The following is a 22,318-nucleotide window of genomic DNA, read 5'->3' on the forward strand; positions in this document are numbered from 1 at the left end:
CAGTATACAATGTGAAGTGCCAGGAAGGGTTCTGCTGGGTAATGACCTGAAAGCTCTTGGAGTTGTGTCACATACCCCCAGACCTCCTAGTAAAAGGTTGCAGGCGCTCACAAAACCTGCGAGAGAGAAAACCCTGTGAGGTCTATCTCAGGAGATGATGACAGAAATCACTCCTCTCCCACTGGAGCAACTTACTGCAGTGACTACCAGATCAGGAGCAAAGGGGCAACCCAAGACTCCTAGGAAAAAGCCTACAGCGAGCACTCCAGTGCTTCCAACAAGGACTTCCCCGAGGTTGTCCAAAGTTACACCTGTAACTCCACCTCCAGCTGAGGCTGAGAGGGAGGTACAACCCTGTCTGGTTAAACTAGACTCTGAAGAAGAGCTAGTAGGAGGCCCAGAACTTATTGGAGACCTGGACCCGGTTGACCATCCTGAGCTGCAGTCTTTACTGGCAGAAGGTGGACCCAGCAGGTCAGCTTTTTCGTAAGGGACAAAGAGAATGTCCAACTCTGGAGGGCCTCCACCAACAGGCAGCTTCTCAGGCTGATGGGCAAGAGCCTGGGAAGTATAGGTTACACTGGGAAGATGGCCTCTTCTACAGTGAACCAACTGGATCTGAACCCGGAGCCTACCAACGCCTGGTAGTGCACCAAGAGAACAGACAACAGTTCTTGCAACTAGCCCACGAGATTCCTTTGGTTGGTCACTTGAGTTTCAAGAAGACCAAGGAAAGGCTCTCTCTCTACTTTTATTGGCCAAAGATGGGGGTTGAAGTACCAGGTAAATCTGGGTGGTGCAGACTGCTACCAAGTGGGTTTACTGCCAAACACCTGTAGTCTTAAATCTTTTGTAGTGGTCCCAGAGGGAACTGCACAGGTTTCTGCCTAACACTGGTGTACAGCGGTGGGATTTGTATTGAGTATACACTTTAGTGTACTTTTGAGATACCTTAGTGGAACTAACCACAAAGCTTAAGCACAAGAAGAAAAAGTCATTTTCTAACATGTCTGCTATGGAAAGTTATAGTCAAGAGTCCCTTGCTACAAAAACTGCTGATTGTTTAAGAGTTCTCTGTAAGCATAAGAACCTCATGACTAAAGGCAAGAAGATGGAGCTAATAGAAAGGTTGTTAGAAAACCAAAGTCTGGATGATGGTTCAGAGGAACCTACCACCCCAGCAAATGTAGAGAACAGAAATGATATTGATATTGAACAAAGTATTGATGATCTTGGGTCAGAACTAGAAGAGGAAGATGAAACTGTTGTAGATGTTCCCTCTAGACCTCTGTCTGCTCTACCAGCTGTACCTACTGGACCTTTGCCAAGTCCCACATTTAGTCCTCAATACTATGAACTAGAGAAAATGAAACTGGAATTAGAGTACAAGAAACTTAATACTCAAACTGACAAGGAACTAAGGCTAAGAGAAATGGAGCTCAAGTATGAGCTAGAAATGAAGAAATTGTCTGTTGAGAATGCTTCTCTCTCTGGCTCCTCTAGAAGTTCCAGTCCTAAAAGACCCCGGATGCCTAAAGAATTGATTGGTATGTATGAGCCTAAGTTGGATGTGTTGGATTGGTTGTCTATGTTTGAGTATAATCATGGGCTCCAGAACATCACAGGTAATGAGTTACTCACCTGGTTGTTCTCTAGGCTTCCCCCTGTTGCAACTGATGCGGTAATGGAGTTGGGGGAGGAGGATAGGAAAGAGTGTGAATGTGTGAAACTAGCTTTGATAGCTAGGTTTGGGAAGACCCCTTCCCAGTATCTTAGGAGGTTTAGAAGCCTCAAAAAGCATGATGGTACCCCTTGGGCTACCTGGATGTGTGAAGGGTTGAAAAACTTAGAGGGATGGATTAAGGGTTACAAAGTGAACACTTATGAAGGAATGAGAAATCTTGTAATGATGGAGTCAATTTATGATGCCTGCTCTCCTGAGCTCAGACAGCACTTGGCTGATTCACAGGAATTAGATCCTAGGAAGCTAGCTAAGGCTGCTGACTTGTGGGTTGCCAACAGGGCTACTCACAAGGATTCTGGGGTAACTCAGAAGAAGGATGAGGGGAGACAGCCTAAGAAAGACTCCAAAGAGAATTCTAATAATTCCAATTCCAAAGAGGGCCCCAAACCAAACCATAAGGGTAAGCCACCTGGGGAACCACAGCAGAGTAGTATACCTTCTGGTGCCAAACCAGAAGGAGGTCAGAACAAGCCTCCATTCAAAGGACCTTTGGATCCTGTTATGTTTATAAGGCTCCTGACCATGTGAAAGGAGATCCCAGATGTAAGGTTAAACCTTCAGGGATCCAGCTTGTCTCCTTAGCCTTTGCTCCAGAGGAGGAAGTCCCTATGACAAGTGGAAACTTTCTACTACTGGCTGATGAACCCACTGGAGTCTCAGCCAGTCTTTCTTTAGTTTCTGTGGGGTTGTGGGAACAACAGAACTTAGATGTCTATAATTCTATCCCAGATAATACTAAAGAGTATTATAAGGACAGTGTCCAGGTGAATGGTCAGGTGACTCCTGCCATCAGGGACACTGGGGCCAGCATAACTGTGGTGGATGAATCATTTTTCAAGGCAGAGGATGTTGCTGAGGCACCCAAATGCCTCACCAAGTTAGCTGGAGGGCCTGTGAAGATGTGTCCCCAGTTACCAGTTCTCATCCAGTGTAATGATATGGCTGTGAAGATACCTGTCAGTATACAATGTGAAGTGCCAGGAAGGGTTCTGCTCGGTAATGACCTGAAAGCTCTTGGAGTTGTGTCACATACCCCCAGACCTCCTAGTAAAAGGTTACAGGTGCTCACAAAACCTGCGAGAGAGAAAACCCTGTGAGGTTCATCTCATGAGATGATGACAGAAATCACTCCTCTCCCACTGGAGCAACTTACTGCAGTGACTACCAGATCAGGAGCAAAGGGGCAACCCAAGACTCCTAGGAAAAAGCCTACAGCGAGCACTCCAGTGCTTCCAACAAGGACTTCCCCGAGGTTGTCCAAAGTTACACCTGTATCTCCACCTCCAGCTGAGGCTGAGAGGGAGGTACAACCCTGTCTGGTTAAACTAGACTCTGAAGAAGAGCTAGTAGGAGGCCAAGAACTTATTGGAGACCTGGACCCGGTTGACCATCCTGAGCTGCAGTCTTTACTGGCAGAAGGTGGACCCAGCAGGTCAGCTTTTTCGTAAGGGACAAAGAGAATGTCCAACTCTGGAGGGCCTCCACCAACAGGCAGCTTCTCAGGCTGATGGGCAAGAGCCTGGGAAGTATAGGTTACACTGGGAAGATGGCCTCTTCTACAGTGAACCAACTGGATCTGAACCCGGAGCCTACCAACGCCTGGTAGTGCACCAAGAGAACAGACAACAGTTCTTGCAACTAGCCCACGAGATTCCTTTGGTTGGTCACTTGAGTTTCAAGAAGACCAAGGAAAGGCTCTCTCTCTACTTTTATTGGCCAAAGATGGGGGTTGAAGTAGATAGATATTGCAGGAGCTGCCATACCTGCCAGACTTCTGGTAAGGTTGGTTCCAAGAATGTGGCACCTTTAGTGCCTCTCCCAGTTGTGGGAGACCCATTTGAGAGGGTAGGGATTGACATTGTTGGTCCCCTTGATCCTCCAACCTCCTCAGGCAACAGGTTTATCCTTGTTGTAGTAGACCATGCTACTAGGTACCCTGAGGCAATTCCTATGAGGACTGTTACAGCTCCGGCTGTAGCTAAGGCCCTCCTTGGTATTTTTACCAGGGTTGGGTTTCCTAAGGAGGTGATCTCTGACAGGGGGTCAAATTTTATGTCCAACTACATGAAAGCCATGTGGAAAACCTGCAGAGTCACCTACAAGTTCTCAACCGCATACCACCCCAGACAAACGGGCTGGTAGAAAGGTTTAACAGAACCATGAAGAGCATGATAGGTGCTTTAGAAGAACCCCTTAAAAAGAAGTGGGACCTTCTACTGCCATGTCTTCTCTTTGCTTATAGAGAAGTCCCTCAGGAGGGAGTAGGTTATTCTCCCTTTGAACTTCTCTATGGCCATCCAGTCAGAGGCCCCTTGGCCCTGATTAAGGAGGGGTTGGAGAGTGCTCCTTCCCCCAAGCCAGTCAGAGTGACTGACTACGTGATAGGTCTCCGAAGGAGAATGTCACACATGATGGCCGAAGCAAGTGACAACTTGAAAGCTGGCCAAGCTCTGATCAAACATTGGCATGATCAGAAGGCTAACATGGTTGAGTTTACTCAAGACCAGCTAGTTCTAGATATGCTTCCAACAAGGCAGAGGGCCCTGCAAGACAAATGGATGGGACCCTTCAAGGTTGTGGGAAAACTTGGAGAGGTCAACTATCTGTTGGATCTGGGCAAACCCAGGGAAGCTCCCAGAGTCTTCCACACCAACCGCCTCAAAGCCTATGTCTCTAGACCAGAAGTAGGAGCATTGCTCCTAGCTTCATCAGAAGAGGAGGAGGAGAGTGAAGCTCTACCTGACCTCCTGAGAGGCTTACCTTTGGACGAAAAGGTTGAAGGAGTTAACCTCTCTTCAGATCTGACACCTGAGCAACAGGAGGAGTGCAAAGCTATGTTAAATCAGTTTGCCCCTCTGTTCTCACTTTCACCAGGCTTGACCCCGTGGGGACAGCATGAGATACTCACTGGTGACTGTCTGCCAGTCAAAAGCAGAGGATACAGAATGTCAGAACATGTCAGAACCCACATCAAAGGTGAGGTCAAGAAGATGCTTGATCTCGGGGTAATAGAGCCCTCTACTAGTCCATGGTCTAGCCCAGTGGTGTTAGTACCAAAGGCAGGATCCAAAGAGTTGAGATTCTGTGTGGACTATAGAGCTCTTAATGCAGTCACCAAGACTGATGCCCACCCTTTGCCAAGGACAGATGAGTTGGTGGATAAACCTGGTGCAGCCAATTACCTCAGCACACTGGACCTTACGTCAGGCTATTGGCAAATAGCCCTGACCGACCATGCCAAGGAGAAAACTGCATTTTCTACCCCAGTTGGCCTATACCAATTCAAGGTTATGCCTTTTGGACTAAAAAATGCACCTGCAACATTCCAAAGGATGGTGAACCAAGTTCTAGCTGGGATGGAGGACTTCTGCATGGCATACTTGGATGACATTGCAGTCTTCAGCCACTCCTGGGAGGAACATGTGACCCACTTAGGACATGTTTTGCAGGCTCTTGAGCAGGCCAATCTGACCATAAAGGCAAGCAAATGCCAAATTGGACAGAGTAAAGTGGTTTACCTTGGGCATGAGGTAGGAGGTGGAGAAATAAGGCCTTTGCTCAGCAAGGTTGAAGCTGTGCAAAATTGGACAACACCTACTACTCAGACCCAGGTGAGAGCCTTCTTAGGCCTCACTGGGTACTACAGGAATTTCATTGAGAACTATGGGACCATAGCTTCTCCTCTGAATGTGATCTCCTCTCCAAAATTCCCTAAGAAGGTCAAATGGAATGAGGAATGCAATCAGGCCTTTGAAAACCTGAAGAAAGCTCTTTGCCAAGCTCCAGTACACCGAGCTCCTGACTACCATCAAACTTTCATTGCACAAAGATGTTTAATTAAAAGTTGTTTTTAAAGTTTGATTAACAAACATTTACAACATCATCAAATTCAATTATTAAAATCAGTTCATAGAAAATTAAATTGAATTCATAGTAAATTAATTTGAATTCATCATTACACATCGTATTACATGTTCTGGTTTATATCCGAAAAAATAGGCCAAATTCATACTTTTCTCATACGTTTGAATTACTAACAAGCTTGACGTTGAGAGTTATTTCATATTTTCGTTCTCATCTAGTTCAAATTCCAATTTTTCAAGAAATGCACATAATAAAACAATTACTTTCGTTGAATATCCCCACATGAATTTTTCCAACACCATTCCCTTGCTTCCTGTGTCATACCTAGCACCTGTGGACCGATTAACGTATATCGCAAGGGTTCGAAATGTTCCCAATATACAGTAAGGTGTTTTAGATTTTCTATCCAGATTTTGCCCTCACAAAATCTACACCATGGTTTGTGTCCGCCATTAGTGTTTTTTTCCCATTTGATGGTTTTCTCAAAAGTGTGGAACAGATTAAGTTTAAATCTCAGGTAGGAGTGTCTCTGTTTGTTCGCCGGGAATTTAATCAAATAAGATTTGCGAGGCAGTCTCGCTGTTGCAAATTTTGCCGCTTCAGAGTATAATTTTTTTGCTTGCATATCTTCTATTGTTACTAACCAATCCTGCTCGTATAAGCGTTTCTTTACATGTCCCATGCGAAATTCTAGATCTATTGGTTTCAAACCACATTCGGCCAGTTTTTTTATCATACATTCTGAAAACTTCAACAACGATATAGGTACTCGTTTCCCAATCATGGTTAGAAATTCCCCATACAATGACTGTTGCTGTGGAAACATCATCTTTCCATAATTTGTTAACTGTCGCCAATGGAACCTGGTTGATAGAGCAGAGATTCCTAACTCTTGTCGTAAAATACAATTTGGGAGTGATTTTGGTAATCTCAAAGTCGCTTTCCACAATTGCCCTTGAATTTGGTCTAATATTGAGTCTATGTTACATAGACATAAATCAAGTCCATAAAGTAGAATTGCTTCCACTTTCAGCATATAGAACTGCAAAAGTGGTTCCATTGAAAATTTACAATGCTTCGCAAATACCATCCGCATTTGTGTCGTTAAAACATTTTTTTTTACATTTAAGTTTGCAAACCACGTTTTTCTTGAGGGTGAGTCAATGACATCATACCCCAGATATCTCTTATTTAATGCAATGGGCATATGGATAGTATTTATCGACCATTGCATTTTGGGAAGTTTCTTTTTCATGTTTTTTAGTATAAAGATACTTGACTTCTCGACGTTACATGTTAGGTTGTTTTTAAAAAGATATGCTGCAAATATTTCCAATTTTCTTTGTAGGCCATAAGGGGTTCGATCAAAAATTAGGACATCGTCTGCAAATGCAATCCATTGGATACGCAAATGTGCCAGTCTTGCTGGAAAGCTTAATTCCGCGTTCCATATTGTCTCAATGTCAGAGATGTATAGGTTAAACAGGGTAGCTGCCAAATTGCACCCCTGCTTAACCCCCACCTCGGTTGTAATCGGGACTGTTGTTGAACCAGAACTGTTGATGCGGACCAAGTATGAAGTGTTATAATGCAATTTGGCCAACATTGCAATTAAATGAGGCGGAAACCCCATTTCATCCATCTTTTCCCAGAGAAGAGTCCTGATTACACAGTCGAAAGCTGCTGTTAAATCCACGGATGCCATATACAATGGACCTGTGTTCGGAATATTCGTTTGTGCAATTAAATGCGCCAAAACAGTCGCATTTAAAGCAGTTCCCATTCCGGCGCGAAAGCCAATCTGAAATATCGAAAGTATGTCCCGTTGTTTAATAATCACCTTCAGCTGTTGTAACAACAAGATAGCCAAGGTCTTGGCACTTGCATCCATCAAGGCAATCGGGCGAAAATTGCTTGGATTTGTTTTGTCACCTTTCTTATGAATTGGAACTATAACCGATTGGAGCCAGGATGGAGGAATAGTAGAAGAGCGAATAATCTCGTCAAATTGAGTTTTTAGTATCGGAGCCCATAATTGGACATTTTCTTTCAAAACACATGGTGGAATACAATCTGGACCAGGCGCTCTTGATTTATTCAACTTTCCAAGTGCCCATGTGATATCCTCAAGTGACCAACCCTCAAATTCTTTCAACGGTTTGTTGGTAAAGTTGTCAGCAAGTGCTTTAAATCTTTCCGGTAAAGCAAATTTTTTTTTGTAATATTGTATCCATAATTCGGCACTTATACTGGAGCTTTGATTCACCGTTTGTTGGAAGTCATTACCCCTTAGGAGTGACCAGATCGAGCGCCTGTCATTTTTGCACAATGCGGCTATCATTGTTTGGTTCGTTGAGTTATGAAGGTAGATTCTATAATTTTTTATGTGATTGCCATATTTATTAAGTACCTTTCGTTTCTGTTTATAATATTCACTGTTAGATAGACTCATTCCATTTAATTGCAAGATTTCATTTTTCTTTTGTTTCTTTAGGATTGCAATTCTGGTAGCCATTAAGGCGACTACCGGCGGTTTTGTTGTTTCTTTAGTTTTTTGAGATACCAAATATGTGAGCGCTATTGTAATAATTATTGAAATTTGTCTAATGGTTAAGACTGTTGTTTGTGAATCGTGATTATTCCTGTAGTAGTCTACAAGCATCTTGATGATAACATTTAAGTTTTTACAGGTTTTGGTATTCCATCGTAAGGAAGCACCTGGTCGATCTTCCAGAATAAATATGCTGAATGGATTTAATGGCAAAATTGGGATCATTAGTTGGAAAGCTGCATATAGTATACAATGGTCACTCAATTCAGTCGTCGCGATCTCTACCCCCTTGCAACCCGATGATAGTTCCCTGGATACCGCAATGTAGTCGATACATGAGGATCTGTTATTTCGGGACCATGTGGTCGCCTTTCCTATTATAAGAAAGAGTAATAGGTCTATATTCCAACGTTTAAAGAATTGGTGTAAGCGTATTCCCCGTCTCCTTGATGTCGAGGGTTGACTTTTTACATAAATTTGAGTTTCGTTTAGGGGAGTTTCAAGATAATTTGAATTAAAATCGCCTCCTATAATTATTTTTACATTAGACCATTTACAAAAGACTTCATCAAGCAAGGAGTCCAAATCGTTCAGTAAGGAGTCCACTGCGGTACCCAATGGGTTAATAGTATACTGATACTATTAAAACATAATCCATAGATGATAGTCCTGTGTTAATTACAATTGCAATGTAGGATGTAGTCATAGAGGTTAATAACAGGGAGTACACCAGAGCAGTGTTTACCAAAATGGAGATCCCCCCTGATGGTCTACCTTTAGGTACTCGTGTTGCAGGTTTTGAGTATGCCGTAAAGCCTCTAATTTCAAATGGTTTAAGAGCCATGGTTTCCTGGCATAACACAATGTCAGCAAGTTTGTGCAGGGCATATCTAGTTGCCCACATTTTCAAGTTTTTTAGCCCACATGAATTCCATAATATTACTCGAAGGAGCTTTTTGCTACTACGAGTGATCTATGGTTGTTTCCTCCTTTCGATTCCCCAATATTGCCGGTAGCCAGGACCAATCTTTAGATACAGCAGAGATAGCAACCAACTGTGCCAAGACTGCCGTATCCGTTACATTATTTACCTTGGCAGTAGATGCATGGTTGTTTTTACTTATAGTAGTTGAAGGAATGGTCTCATTGAAGATTTTAGCTTCATCAATAGTTAGAATTTGGAATACAGCCAATCCCAACATTTTTAGCTCTCGTTTGTGATTCCAAATCAATTCAGCAATTATTGGGGATTGAAGTTCTAAGACCATCCTATGATTTTTTATGGATGGAAGAGTTATCCATATGATGTCGTTTGAAACCAGCGTTCTCAGTGCCAGGATTTTTTTAAAGGTGTGCAATATAAAAGATCTATTCAGGTCTTGATCACCATTAATTTCCGGAGTACTGATCCAGCCCAAAATAGTTGATATCGGCTTTACAGATGTAACTTGATCGACAGATTCCTCCGTAATCAAAGATTTTTTCCGCACCACCTCTTCCTCAGCATGATTAGACAGTGGGTAACTTTGAGTTATGTTTTTTTTTCCAGGACCAATCAGGTGCTGTGTCTCCCACTGCTTTGTTGTTCCGTCTTCCTCCAATTGCACTGGGGATACTTTTTTTATTGTATTGGATGTCAGCCCCTCCAAACACGGGGCATTTGGTTTACATTTTTGATCAACTTGCATTTGTGTAGGCGTGATTTTGTCGTTATGGTTCCCCAATGGTAGCCTATTGCCTTCTGAGGAATCTACTCCCGTGGCAGTCCGTTAAGTAGTTTTCTTGTTGGGAATGGGTTTGTAAAACGCTGATAACAACGACTGTTGGGAGGAGGACAATGAAGCCGCAAATTCCTTCTGTTTGGCTGAGATAGATTTATCAGTCGCAGATACTTGGGTTAATTCATTGTTAGGAACAGCGTTCAGTTGAAGTTGCAAAGCAAGACGACTTGCAATGGTAAGTTCATCCACATCAATCGTTGCATCTAGATCTATATTGCCAGCAAAGGCATCAATATTCTCCTTGGTTGGCTTCCCCTTAACATTCAATTTTGGATCGAGGTTAGCATTTTTATTGTGATTTATTATTTTTTTTTGTTTTTGATTAAGGTTTTGGTTACCTAGTATTTTCTCATTTCGTAAGTTTAATCTATTTATTGCACGGGTCTGCAGTCTTTTTTGTTTACGTGATAGAAATTGTTTTTGCCCTTGCTGCTCAATGTGTACCTCTTGTGGGGGGGGTACCAAATTCACACCCTCCTGCACCTTTTCCTCTTTTATTAGTTCTATTAAGTTGGATGGACTATCAGGTGATTGCTCAGATACTTTATTCCGTTCAATCAACTGGTTAGATCCATTCGATTCTGTTAACACATCATTAGGTTTATTGAAAAAAGTTAGTTGATCAATTTTCTCTGCATGAAGCGTTACCATTTGGCAAAGCTGTGCCTGTGAATAAATTTGTATCGTATCCACATTTTTTGGTGCATTCACTATCTGGGCAAATGTCGAGGGAAAGCTGTAAACTGGATCCCCCCCATTCTCTTTAGAAAGATCCTGTGGCTCACTACGATAATTCTCGGTTTGAGATGCCGTTGTGACAGTGCATTTGCACGGGATACTAGGTGAGTAACAGCCTTTCTCCTTTTTATAATTCTCAGCAAAGATATAACCCTCCAATTTGTTGAGTTTAGAGGATATGCCGAGCAACACAGTTTTTATATCACAGAGTTCATAATGCGTGTACTCGTGACCTTTGTCAAGTAAGTTAAGAATCCTTGACATTATGGGGTAGGAAGCTTCAAAGCTCAGGAGATCCTCCACATCAGAAGAAGATTTAGGTTGAAAATTCTCATGCATTTCAGTCTTTGGTAATTTATTGTGAGTGGATTCTCGCATATCCGGCGAAGAACATACCACTCCCCTTTTTAATTGGGGAGGGCCATCATTACACAAATCTATAGGGACCTGGTCGGAGGCGGAATTTTCAAGATCATTATAAGAGTTGGCAGATTCTGATACTAAATTACATGGAATATCACAATGGAGATGTACTTGGTGCTTGCCAATTGGCCGTGCTGTCACTGGTGTTGACGGGCCATCAGACATTATGATCCGCTTCTCTAATTCCATTAGTACTGCAGGAGCCAAGATCGAAATGTCAGATGGTGGCCCCATATTAGTGTCTTCCATACTACCCAAGGCGTGATTGTTCACTGTTTCTGGCTCTGGAACACTTAAGAAACTTCTCCTTGTTATAGTTGGATTGACGATATTCTCATACATATTAGTAGTACTGATTTCATGAGTTGGATTGTCATTCATAGTATCACTAATAAGTGCGATAGGCTTTTTATTTCCATATATATCATCCAATTTTTTCATTGTGGCATCAATGGTACGTTTTTTCAGAGTGATTATCGTTTCCTTTAGCCCGCTCCGTAATCGAGAAGACATAATTATACATGCAGCAAGAATCGTAAACCTTATTCGAAATAGTGATAGATCACGAGCCGGGGTTTTAGCCTTATTCTATTTTTTAACAATTCAGGGGTATTAGCCTCTAAGTGAATGGGTTAACCCCCCAAACTATGGCAGAATAGTGCCACGTGCAGTAATAGATAATTCTCACAATTTCCTTGTTTTCATAAGACCCTCATTCCTACAGGTACAATTCATTTAACGAGAGGTGTTCAACCCACAAACTCTAGGACGTACCTTCCAAGTCTCCCAGTTCCCTGCTTACAGCGCACCGCAAACAGCAAACAGTACTTGAGTCGTACTTGGCGGTGCGCGCGCGGTTCGCTGGGAGCAGTACACTTAAGGAGGCAGAAAGGGGCGTTCCCCTGCAAGAGGCGGAGCCTCCGCTCCGGAAGGAACCTAAGCAAAGGACAAACAACTTTGTATCAGATTAGTGCGAACAACACACACCAAGTCTTGTGCAAGTCCACAATCTGTATCAAGAACACAACTCCACAGTTAATTAAGCGGTGTGCCCACTGTGCCCACTGTGTGCACTGTGCACACCTACACCTTGTGCCGCCCTCTTACTAGGCCAGGGTGGTAGGTACCGTATCCCCAGAGTAAGATGTTATTCAAAAAGTCACCTAGTTCTTAGGAAGTCAGGCAAAAGCTGGTGTAACAGCCTGAGACGTCCTCCAGTCGGCAGGATCCTTCCACAAGTTCGACCATTCAATGAACTCCCTCGTAGTCCGCGCAAAACGGCCCGTGGCACATCCAAGAAAGCAGGCAGCAAACCCAGCAAACAGTACTTGAGTCGTACTTGGCGGTGCGCGCGCGGTGCGCTGGGAGCAGTACACTTAAGGAGGCAGAAAGGGCCGTTCCCCTGCAAGAGGTGGAGCCTCCGCTCCGGAAGGAACCTAGTTCTTAGGAAGTCAGGCAAAAGCTGGTGTAACAGCCTGAGACGTCCTCCAGTCGGCAGGATCCTTCCACAGGTTCGACCATTCAATGAACTCCCTCATAGTCCGCGCAAAACGGCCGGCGGCACATTGTACAAACTGATGCTTCCAATGTAGGTATAGGTGCAGTTCTTAGCCAACTGGATGAGAAGGGTAGGGAACACCCCATTTGCTTCATCAGATGAAAACTGAAGGATCCTGAAACAAGGTGGGCAACAATAGAAAGAGAATGCTTTGCTATTGTGTGGGCACTAAAGAAGTTTAGGCCATACTTGTATGGTTCTACTTTTGTCATTCAGACTGACCACCAACCCTTGAGATGGTTAATGCAAATGAAAGGGGAAAATCCAAAACTATTGAGATGGTCAATCTGCCTCCAAGGGTTTGATTTCACCATTGAGCACAGGTCAGGGTGTCACCATCAAAATGCTGATGGACTCTCTAGGATGTATGTCATCGACTAGAGGTATGAGGTTCATCCAGGAGTGGATTAAACCCTCCTGTCCCTTAGTCTGGGGGGGGCGAGTGTTAGGGAGAATTCTCTGTTTAGGCTGAATTTCCTAACCTAGTGAGTCCCCCAGCAGCTTTGCTGGATTTTTGGGGTTTATTTTTTTCTCCTGCCAAGAGTGAGACTCTTTTACCCTCACTCTTGGACATGACTTGAGAGTGTTGCTGTGACTTGCTATGTGCTTATAGGGTATGGGGTATTTTTTCCCATAGGCTATCATTGGTTTTTGAATGTGTGTTACACAGCACCCTCAGTGCAGTAACACGGGGGTGTCATAGAGACCCCCAAACATAGACTCCACACCCTGGGACTGACTACTGTCTCCCTGGGTCTGTAAAGTCACCATTGACTTTACTAGTCTTAACTTAGGAACTTAACCAGTACAAACCATCATACTGTGGAAGTACTGGTAGGGGCAATTAGATTGCCCCTGGGTCTGTTGTCAAGGGGGTACTGTCCCGTCGCCCCTCACCGAGTTTCTGGCTGGTGGCAGTGGATACCACGGAAATATTCCACCGGAATATTTCCCAATGGGCTTTCCCATTGATTTTAATGCACCACTTTTTGGTGCAATGTTAAAGATACCGCCGGTTTATTTAATTAATATAAATTCACAGGTTGGGATTTTTTGCCAGAACTCGCCGCCAAAATGGCGTCTAGGTTCACTTCAGTAACCCTGAACCCAGGTCGAGCCTTTGTTCCACTTTTGGCAGGCTTCTGCACAGAAGCCCTCCAAAGTGGTGCCATTCTGTCTGGGTACCACAGGGGGTGTGGGAGGGGGTTTAGGCACCCTGGACTGATTTGCCTTGCCAACTCATGTCGCACTCTGGTGTGATAGGCCCAAGTGGTGAGCCACCCCGCTCACCACTTAGCGTGTTTGAGTGACAGCTAGGCTGTATGAATGGGGGTCTGCTGCATAAAAGCAGGGTTTTTGGGACTGGTTCTTCAGAAGTCGCCACAGGACCTAAGAAGCCGAAGAGGGAGAAGCCGAGCCGACCTGCCAAGACGCCACCACCGGTGGAGCCCTGCGGAACCGTCTCACCACTTTTCCCAACGACAGAGGAGATCTCCAGCCGGGAGAGTCTTCTTCCCTTGACTGGTGGGGACAACCAGTTTCTGCCTTCTTTTCGCCTCCCTGAAGCATCTCGTGGCTGCCTTGCCTGTGCCAAGCACCCCGGCAACTGGGATACCATTTTTTACCTCAACCGCGAAAGAGGGGTAACATCCTTTTAACCGGAAAACTCCACGGCTGGTTTCTTCCCTGGTAGTGCAACGACCTTCAGCTTTCCTCCACGTCTAGATCTTCTCTTCCTCTGGACTACGCCGCGACTTGCACCCACTACCAGGAACAACTGCCACCGCTGGAGGATCCTTTCCATTTTAAAAGGTACCGTGTCCCGCCCGGCTTCCCTTGCCACCGATTGTACGGGGTAGATTTAGCCCTCGGCTATCGACCTGGGTAAGCCTGGGACACCCTAACTAAACTTTTCTAAACTTAGTAAAACCTTTTCTACTCACCTGCAAAGACATTGTGTGATCATGGGCATATTTTCGCCTGGCTCTCCCTAAAGTGGGCCTAGCAACCGAATCTCCTTGCTCCGCAATAGACTGCCTTTCTAACCTTAATGTGAAAAGTGTTTTACCTTGCTGTTTTCATTATGTCTGCCTTTTTCCCTCCCTTTTTAACTAACTTGTTGGAGTGCCATCTAACGTTAAGTGCTCACCTCTGTTTGGAAATAAGTGGTGTTAACTTAGACTTGTCCAACAAATAACTAGGGATGTACATATAAGTAATAGTGACCGTGTTTTTGACTTACCTACTTTTTCTGTGCTAGTGTAATTTATGAGTGTGTCTTTTAAATAAATAATTATATACTTTTACACCTAGCTCTGGTCAATGTTTGCTTGTACTACTGTGCCTCTGTACCTATTATGTATGCTCATAATACTGCCTAACTCTTCTTGAGGGAAGTCTGACTGCTCAGCCACAGCTACCAGGTAAATCTGGGTGGTGCAGACTGCTACCAAGTGGGTTCACTGCCAAACACCTGTAGTCTTAAATCTTTTGCAGTGGTCCCAGAGGGAACTGCACAGGTTTCTGCCTAACACCGTGTCTCTCTTATGTTACCCCCCCACCCCCTGCTCATGCCCCATGTCTCCCCTGTTCCCCCACCTGCCACTCATGCGCCATGTCTCCCTCGTGTACCCCCCCACCCCCGCTCATGCCCTGTGTGTCTCCTGTTGCCCCCCACCCTCCGCTCATGTCCCGTGTCTCCCTCGTGTTCCTCCCACCCTCCGCTCATGCCCCATGTCTCCCTCCTGTACCGCCACCCCCCCGCTCATGCCCCGTGTTTCCCTCGTGTGACCCCCCACCTCCCTCTCATGCCCTGTGTCCCCCTCCTTTCCCCCACCCCCCGCTCATGCCCCATGTCCTTCTCCTGTTCCCCCACCCCGCTCATGCCCTGTGTGCCCTGTTCCCCCCACCCCCCGCTCAAGCCCCGTGTGCCCTGTTACCCCCCACCCCCCGCTTATGCCCCATGTGTGCCCTGTTACCCCCCACTCCCCGCTCATGCCCCGTGTCTCCCTTGTGGTAACCCCCACCCCCCGCTCATGCCCCGTTTCTCCCTTGTGTTACCTCCCGCTCATGCCCTGTGTCTCCCTTTTGTTACCCCCCACCCCCACTCATGCCCGTGTCTCCCTTGTGTTACCCCCCACCCCTCGCACATGTCCCGTGTCTCCCTTGTGTTCCTCCCACCCCCCGCTCATGCCCCATGTCTCCCTCCTGTACCGCCACCCCCCCGCTCATGCCCCGTGTTTCCCTCGTGTTACCCCCCACACCCCGCTCATGCCCTGTGTCTCCCTCATGTGACCCCCCACCCCCCGCTCATGCCCGTGTCTCCCTCCTTTCCCCCACCCCCCGCTCATGCCCCATGTCCTTCTCCTGTTCCCCCACCCCCGCTCATGCCCCGTGTGCCCTGTTCCCCCACCCCCACTCATGCCCCGTGTGCCCTGTTCCCCCCCACCCCCCGCTCATGCCCCATGTGTGCCCTGTTACCCCCACTCCCCGCTCATGCCCCGTGTCACCCTTGTGTTACCTCCCACCCCCGCTCATGCCCCGTTTCTCCCTTGTGTTACCTCCCGCTCATGCCCCGTGTCTCCCTTGTGTTACCCCCCACCCCCTACTCATGCCCGTGTCTCCCTTGTGTTACCCCCCACCCCTCGCACATGCCCCGTGTCTCCCTTGTGTTACCCCCCACCCCCCGCTCATGCCCCGTGTCTCTCCTGTCCCCCCACCCCCTGCTCATGCCCCGTGTCTCCCTCCTTACCCCCCACCCCCGCTCATGCCCCGTGTTTCCATCCTTTTCCCCCCACCCCCTCTCATGCCCCGTGTATGTGCTGTTCCCCCACCCCCCACTCATGCCCCTTGTCTCCCCTGTTCCACCCCACCCCCCGCTCATGACCCGTGTCTCCCTCCTTACCCCCCACCCCCGCTCATGCCCCGTGTCTCCATCCTTTTCCCCCCACCCCCTCTCATGCCCCATGTCTCCCCTGTTCCACCCCACCCCCCGCTCACTCATGACCCGTGTCTCCCTCCTTACCCCCCACCCCCCACTCATGCCCCGTGTCTCTCTCCCATTCCCCCCACCCCCTGCTCATGCCCCGTGTTTTGCCTGTTCCCCCACCCCTGCTCATGCCCTGTGTCTCCCCTGTTCCACCCCACCCCCCGCTCATACCCCCTTTCTCCCTCCTTACCCCCACCCCCGCTCATGCCCCGTTTCTCCATCCTTTTCCCCCCCACGCCCCTCTCATGCCCCATGTCTGCGCTGTTCCCCAAGCCACCACTCATGCCCCGTGTCTCCCTCCCGTTCCCCCACCCCCGGCTCATGCCCCATGTTTTGCCTGTTCCCCCACCCCCTGCTCATGCCCTGTGTCTCCCCTGTTCCGCCCACCCACTGCTCATGCCCCATGTTTTCCCTGTTCTCCCCACCCCTCGCTCGTGCCCCTTGTCTCCCCTGTTCCACCCCACCCCCTGCTCATGCCTCGTGTCTCCCTCCTTTCCCCCCCACCCCTGCTCATGCCCCGTGTCTCCCCTGTTGCCCCCACCACCCGCTCATGCCCCGTGTCTCCCTCGTGTTCCCCCCACCCCCCGCTCATGGCCTGTGTTTCCCTCGTGTTATCCACCCACCCCCCGCTCATGACTTGTGTTTCCCTCGTGTTATCCCCCACCCCGCTTATGCCCAGTGTTTTCCCTGTTCCCCCCCACCCCCTGCTCATGCCACATGTCTCCCCTGTTCCACCCCCCGCTCATGCCCCGTGTCTCCCCTCCTTTTCCCCCCACCCGCCGCTCATGCCCCGTGTCTCCCCTGTTCCCCCCCACCCCCCCGCTCATGCCCCGTCTCTCCCTCGTGTTCCCCCACCCTGCTCATGCCCTGTGTTTCCCTCGTGTTATCCCCCACCCCCCCACTCATGCCCCGTGTTTTCCCTGTTCCTGCCTACCCCCCGCTCATGCCCCGTGTCTCCCCTGTTCCACCCCCCGCTCATGCCCTGTGTCTCCCCTCCTTTTCTGCCACCCGCCGCTCATGCCCCGTGTCTCCCCTGTTCCCCCCGCTCATGCCCCGTGTCTCCCTCGTGTTCCCCCCACCCCCGCTCATGCCCTGTGTTTCCCTCGTGTTATCCCCCACCCCCCACTCATGCCCCATGTTTTCCCTGTTCCCCCACCCCCCGCTCATGCCCTGTGTATCCCCTCTTCCACTCCCCGCTCATGCCCTGTGTCCCTCTCCTTTTCCCCCCCACCCGGCGCTCATGCCCAGTGTCTCCCTCGTGTTCCCCCCACCCCCCACTCATGCCCCATGCCTCCCCTGTTCCCCCCACCCCCTGCTCATGCCCCGTGTCACTCTCGTGTTCCCCCACCCCCGCTCATGCCCCGTGTTTCCTTCCTTTCTTCCCACCCCCCGCTCATGCCCCGTGTCTACCTCCGTTCCCCCACCCCTGCTCATGCCCTGTGTGCCCTGTTCCCCCCCACCCCTCGCTCATGCCCACGTGTCTCCCCTGTTCCCCCCCACCCCCCGCTCATGCCCTGTTGTGTTCTCTTTATACACCCCGCCTTCCCTTTCCATGGTGGCCATCTTGGTAAAAGATTCATGGATTTTAGCCTCCAAAACCAGCCGTGGCGCTGAGTGGCGCACCGACCCTGCAGCAGCGCCAGTTACGCCCCCAAGAACGCCCTCGCGCAAGGAAAAGCCATCAAAATCTCCAATCCAGCGCAAAGGGCTGCGCTAACCCTGGACCAGTTTACAGGGCTGCCAAACAGCAAAGCCAAGCGGGGAACGTTTATTACTGGGGTGCGCGTGAAGTTTCACACGCGAAAGGGCCTGTGCGAGTGGGGTACGTGTATTACTGGGGTTCGCGGGAAGTTTCACACGCGATTTCGCAGGGTACGTGTATTACGGGGGTTCGCGGGAATTCACACATGCGATTGGATCCGGGTATGTGTATTTCGGGGGTGCGTGGGAAGTTTCACACGCAAAAGGGCCCTGTGCGAGTGGGGTACGTGTATAACTGGGGTTCGCGAGAAGTCTCACACGCGAAAGGGCCCTGTGCGAGCGGGGTACGTGTATAACTGGGGTCGCGTGAAGTTTCACACGCGAAAGGGCCCTGTGCGAATGGGGTACGTGTATAACTGGAGTTTGTGTGAAGTTTCACACACGAAAGGGCCCTGTGCGAGTGGGGTACGTGTATAACTGGGGTTCGCGAGAAGTCTCACAGGCGATTACAGCAGGGTACGTGTATTACGGGGTTCGCGTGAAGTTTCACACGCGAAAGGGCAACGCCCGTGCACGATACGTCACAGACGCGCTTATGCGCTAAGGGCCTTTGGTCCAATGAAATCGCATACGTGTGCTGACCCGCTTACGCGCTAAGAGCCTTTCCTCGAATTACACGCTGACGTGCACATTTTTCACGTGCCAAATCACTCCGTATCAAGCTGACCACGCGTACACACACAGAAGACCACGCTCCTGCCCTGAAGGCCATTTTCCTGCCCCCCAGAGCCCCGAGCACACTCCCACCTGCCATCTGCTGCTGCCTGACTGTCTGCTGCCCACGTGCCCTGCTATTTGGTGCCTGCACATCAGCCATCTGCAGGGGTCCAGTTGCTGTGTCCATCCCTGCTGGAACAGAAGACTCCTGACTGGGATACCATCGCTCCACAGCCCAGCCCCAGGACCCAGTTGCCCACCCACTCCTGCCTCTGGGGTTGCCATGTCGGGCACATCTCCATCTGGCACCACTGGCAACCCCCAGCCAGAGAGGCAGAGGGCCACCAGTTTCACTGCCACCGAAGTTGGTGTCCTGGTGGAGCATGTCCTGGGGCATTATGATGCCCTCTTCGAAACATCACGCGCCAACAAGGAAGAACGGGAGAGGATCTGGGACGACGTAGTGGTTGCCATCAACGCGGAGGGGGTGGCAACCCGCGACATCAAGCACGTCAAGAAGCGCTGGGAGGACTTCAGGTCCAGGACCCTCCTTAAGGCTCGGCGCGTCGCGGAGGGGGGCCGGGCACGCATGAGTATCATCCAGATGAGGGTACTGGAACGCGTAGGCCCAGTGCTCCACACCCAGAACCTTCGGAGGCAGACCCGTCCGGAGTTGAGCGGTAAGTGGTCAAGCATTGCTGTGTGAGACAGGGCATGTTGCAGTGTGCTGGTAGTCTGATGCTTGCCTGTATGTGTGACATAGGCCATGTATGGATATGTGTGTGCAGGGACATCATGGTCATGCATGTGAGACCAGTTATGTGTGAACCACATGGTTGGTGCATGTGTTTTAATGCAATATGGGGAGCTCTATGCGGAATGCACACATGAAAGCATGGCTGTCTCTGTTCCTGGACATGAAGGGGGGGTGAGGAATGGGTGCTGATGTCATGTACATGTATGGTGCACATGTGTGTGTGTGCCAGAGAAGTGTGTGTGTGACTTTGAAACGCCATGGCTGCATGTGACTTAGAAGGCAACATCTTGGTTCACAGGGGCCCTTCTACATGGATGTTGATGTTGATTGCAGGCGCCAGGACTGTTTCTGCATGTGTGTTGTGTGCATTCACCCATGTGTTGTGGAATGACAGGATGGAAGTGACATTTGACAGTGCCACTCATGTGTTATTGCTTCCTGTCTAGGGTATTTTGTACTGTACCCTGATGCTTGTGTTTTATGTCTCCCTCTACGCAGCGTCAAGTGAAGAAGAGGGCGGAGACGGCGCTGTGGAGCCAAGCGGCGAGGATGCCTCCACTGGGCGGCGACGCAAAGCCCAGCCACCCTCCCAGGAATTACCATCATCCGGGACCGAGGGGGCTGGTGCTGCGTCTGCCACAACGGCTGTGGCGGAAGGGCCGGGTGAGCCCCCACAGGGGCTTCCAATGGTGGAAGACGGTGTGGAGACATCCAGGTTGGTGGTCTACACAGAGGAGGAGGAGCCCGCTACTGAGCCGCACATGGGGCCTGGTGGGGTAGTACCACTGGTGCAAGTGGTGCAGTCCAGGGCCAGGGTCAGGAGGCAGCACAGGTCACCGTGGAGGAGCCTGTGCATGTTGCTGTCCCTGACCCTGTGACTGCACCACCATGCACCAGCAGGGAGGCCCCGTCCCAGGCCCGTACGCAGGTAGGGGAGAGTGCCATGTCATCTGCCTCTCCACTACCTGCGGACGTGGGGTCCCATGAACGTATGGGCTCCGTCCTGGTTGGTGGGTCCCTACATGTGTCGCGCACTCTGGCGGACCTCTCCTCCTCTGTGGAGACTATGCGCCAGTCGTTCTCCACACCGTCTTCCGGCCCAGATTCCACCAGGGCCCCCTGTGGACCTGTCCCGACCAACACAGCCAGCTTGGTGGAGCTCACATCCCTGCCACAGTTGGGAGTCGGCGGCCCAGCAGGGGTGAACACCACAACTGGAGACCAGCTGATGGAGGATGTGCAGGCACCATCAGACACGGCACATGGACAGCAGCAGCAGGAGCAGACTCTAGGTGGGAGCCATCATGGCTCGGGGCCTTCGACATCGGAGGGGCAGGCATCGGCCAGAGGGCAGGAGGACCCAGGACTGGAAGTGTCTTCCGTGTGGCAGTGGTTAGGCCATGCCATAGATGAGGAGCGGCAGCAGGCAGAAGAGGCACGGCTCACGATGGTCAGGGCGGAGAACTCCATGCGGAGGGCCCTGAGGCGGGCCGAGTGCCTCGAGGCAATCCCAGGGAGTTGGAGGTGAACATGTCGTCGTCCCTGCGAACCCTCGGGGCCATGGAAGAGGACCGCCTCAGGACATTGAGCAGGAGTTTGATGATACCCTGGCCCGGGACATCCAAAAGTGAGCCGTCGGACTAGCCCGCTGCCCTTGTAAATAGTTTTTAGAGTTAGGTTTCCTTTCGTTTTCCTTTTATTTGTGGTCAATTGACAATGCCACACAAATTTGTATATAGTTATATTTTTAGGTAGGTAGGTTTCAATTCTTTTTAGTTGGGATCATGGACCCTTTACATCCTTGGACAATGGATTGTATATAGTTGGACTATGGATTGATTTCTCTTATTTTCTGTATCATGAACATGAAGCAATGGAGATTTTTTTTTTACATTTCCTTTGGATTTGCGTTGTTGGAGGGTGACTTTGGACTGTTTTTCTTCCACATTATTTTGGATTGGTTATCATTTTCATTCAATCATCTTTTTCACATGCTTTTCATTTCATGTTTCATATTTTGATATGCTTTCATTTCATTTTTGATTCCATGTACATAATACATTTTCATTTTTTTGTTCCATGTGTGGGATTCACTCATTGGCTTGATGCATGTGAAAATGTGGGTTTACACAAGCAATGCCAACCAGTGTATGTGTGTGACGGACATGTGTTGATGTACATAGTTTTGACTTTTGGTTTGTGTCATGAGATCAGCATTTCACTGCTGGGGGGTGGGGGTGCAGGGGGACATGAGTGGGGGCCTGCTGGCAGGTGCCACTGACTGCTGGGGGGTGGGGGTGCAGGGGGACATGAGTGGGGGCCTGCTGGCAGGTGCCCCTGACTGCTGGGGGGTGGGGGTGCTGGGGGACATGAGTGGGGGCCTGCTGGCAGGTGCCCCTGACTGCTGGGGGGTGGGGGTGCTGGGGGACATGAGTGGGACATGAGTGGGGGCCTGCTGCAGGTGCCCTGCACTGCTGGGGGGTGGGGGTGCAGGGG

Source organism: Ambystoma mexicanum, unplaced genomic scaffold (assembly GCF_040938575.1).
Source record: "Ambystoma mexicanum isolate Mex_15411 unplaced genomic scaffold, UKY_AmexF1_1 Mex_scaf68, whole genome shotgun sequence".
Taxonomy (NCBI): Eukaryota; Metazoa; Chordata; class Amphibia; order Caudata; family Ambystomatidae; genus Ambystoma; species Ambystoma mexicanum.